The sequence below is a fragment of the Solanum tuberosum genome, unplaced genomic scaffold (assembly GCF_000226075.1).
Source record: "Solanum tuberosum cultivar DM 1-3 516 R44 unplaced genomic scaffold, SolTub_3.0 scf00352, whole genome shotgun sequence".
NCBI lineage: Eukaryota > Viridiplantae > Streptophyta > Magnoliopsida > Solanales > Solanaceae > Solanum > Solanum tuberosum.
This window is the reverse complement of record NW_006239287.1, coordinates 458,204-461,009: the sequence shown is the minus strand read 5'-3', so window position 1 is coordinate 461,009 and position 2,806 is coordinate 458,204.

Sequence of the window (2,806 nt, the reverse complement as noted above, 5' to 3'; positions counted from 1 at the left end):
TTTAATTTTTTTAAAAAGTTGTACCTCTAATATATTTTGTAGCTAAAATATACTCTCTCCGTCCACTTGTATTTGTCATGTTGCGCTTTTTGAAAGTCCATTTGACTAATTTTCAAAGTTAAATCAGATTGTATTAATTCGATATTTTAAAAAAATAATTAAATATGCAAAATCTATACAAAAAGTACTATAAATTGTAATTTTTTGCCTATGAATATGATGAAAAAACACATTGTAAAATATTAGTTAAAATTCTTATAGTTTGACTCTAAAAAGGAAATCATAACAATTAAAAGTGCATAGAGAGAGTAATAAATAGGTAATTAAATTTCAAGAAGTATATTGAAAATTGAAAACATATAAATAATAAATGGGCCCAAATAAGGTCAAACTTTTTGACTAATAAAGTAGTAGGTAATTAATGGTGTTAAATTGTCCAATAATATAAATTTTAAAGGTAAAACCATAAAAGAAGAATGTACAACACTATGAAGCACATATCATCCACACTTGTCATGTGCTAAGTAGTAGATATTCCACTTATTATATATAGTAATATATATAAATTTTCATTCTTGTAGTCTTAAAATAAAGTTATGTTAAATGTATCAAAACACTCTTTAATTTTGTGACCTTAAACATGGCAAGTGAAAAATTGAAATTAAAGTATTACCAAAAAAGGAAAAAATCATTCATTTTCAAACAGACTAAATAGGAAAAAAAACCATTGTGACCTTAAACATATCAAGTGAAAAAACTGAAATTAAAGTATTATCAAAAAAAGAAAAGATTATTCCTTTTCAAACAAACTAAAAAAGGAAAAAAACCATTATTATAGAAATTGAAAGAGAATTTATTCTGACCAACTTTTGACCAACGGTCAACAGATCTAAGAATTTGTGAACAGATTTTACTATTTAAAGGATGCACAAAGTACAAAAATAATATCATATTACTAATCAAAAATTTTCTAAACAGTAATTGTGATGATGAAGAATGTTGCCTCAAATAATGTTTTTCTTTTGAAGACCCTTTTTTTGTTATGCTCTATTTTAATAGTAACACAAGGTAAATACACTTTTTTTTTCACGAGTCATATTTATTCCAACTTGCATGTATATAATATATTGTTAAATAACTTATTATTTTTCATTTTTTTTTTTTGTTATATGAATTAGCATCAAGAATTGGAAGAAGAGATTTTGAATCAAATCAAGCTTATGCAAGTGGAATTGATGTTTTCAAAATGGAGAAAAATACAAATATTCAGCTTGATGATTCAATAGTAATTGACTATGCACCAGTTCATCAATCGCCAAGTGTACATCATGATCGACCACCACCAAATGATGGTCGTTCAATATAATTTATGAGTCTTTTATTGAATAATATTGATATTTAGTAAAATTTTCTGATGTGCTTCTCATAAGGTGTTTGTATGCCGATTTATTAGTCTTCTTATGTCTTTTGTTGTTTCGATGTTTGACTGAACTTTAATGCATAGACGAAACTTCAAAGATTAATCTTAATTTTTTGACATTTTAATTTAATTTTTAATATGTTTATTTTGAGAAAAAATGATATCCAACAAAAAGAGACATTTTTAAATATAAGTTTTGTTTTGATTTGCAAGAAAAAATAAATTTATGTTAGTACTAGCATAGTTTAATTATGAGGCGAACTTGACCGTAGTCTTAAATTAAAATTATGTCAAATGTATCAAAATGCCCTTTAATCTTGTGGATTTAAACATGCTAATTGCTAAGTGGAAAACTGAAATTAAAATATTACCAAAAATGAAAAAGATCATTCCTTTTCAAACAGACTAAAAAAGGAAAAGAAATCATTCTTATTGTATATTATGTTATTTTAATAAATAAGAGTTTCGAGATTTTTATTTTTTATTTTTACACAAAAGATTTTTTTTTTTTTTTAGACTTAAATATTTTAAATATTTTGGGATGAGTTAATATTAAGAATTTAAATTAAAAAATTATTTTTTTAGAACAAATAAAAGAATTAACTAATTATTAAAGAATTCAATTTAACTAAATTGGAGTTAAGAGTATTTTTAGACCAAAAATGTAATGACCCGTAAAGTCATTTTTAGAAATTTATACAAAATTACTATTTTACCCCTATCGATAGTTGTCCCGAGTCATTTATGATTAGTCGGTGAAGTTGGTTTGAAAATTTGAACTATTCGATAATTATAGTTACTTAATTGGCAGGTATTTATTAAATAATGTCTTTTAATTTAATTGGTAATTAATGGATCAAATTATAATTTGTTTTTACCCATTTATTAAAATAGGTTATTAGGGCTTGTCACTTTTAGAACCTGATTTATTCAGAAAATAAAATAAAGTGGAGCAGAAAACTAACATGCGTGCGTGTGGCGTGAACACGGACCAAAGATGGAGGAACTGAAAGATGGAGGTAGTGTACAAAATCAAACCGAAAATCGAATTAAATCGCAAACTGAATCAAATCGGAAAAAAAACCCGACTAGATGTTTGATTTGACTTGATTTGGTATTGGAAAAAAACCCCCAACTATATTTGGGTTGGTTTGGTTTTAACTAAAAAAAACCAACCCGAGACCAAACCAACCCGACATTATATATGTAATTTTAAAATTTTATTTTATACATAAAAATATTTACTTAGATATAATTTTAAAATATTTCCTATACTATTTCATAGTTTTTATCTTTTAATATATTATTTCAAGTTTAAAACTTAGAATTCGGAATGGTCAAATAAGGATTATAGTTCATAGATGTTGATAATTATAATAAAACTTA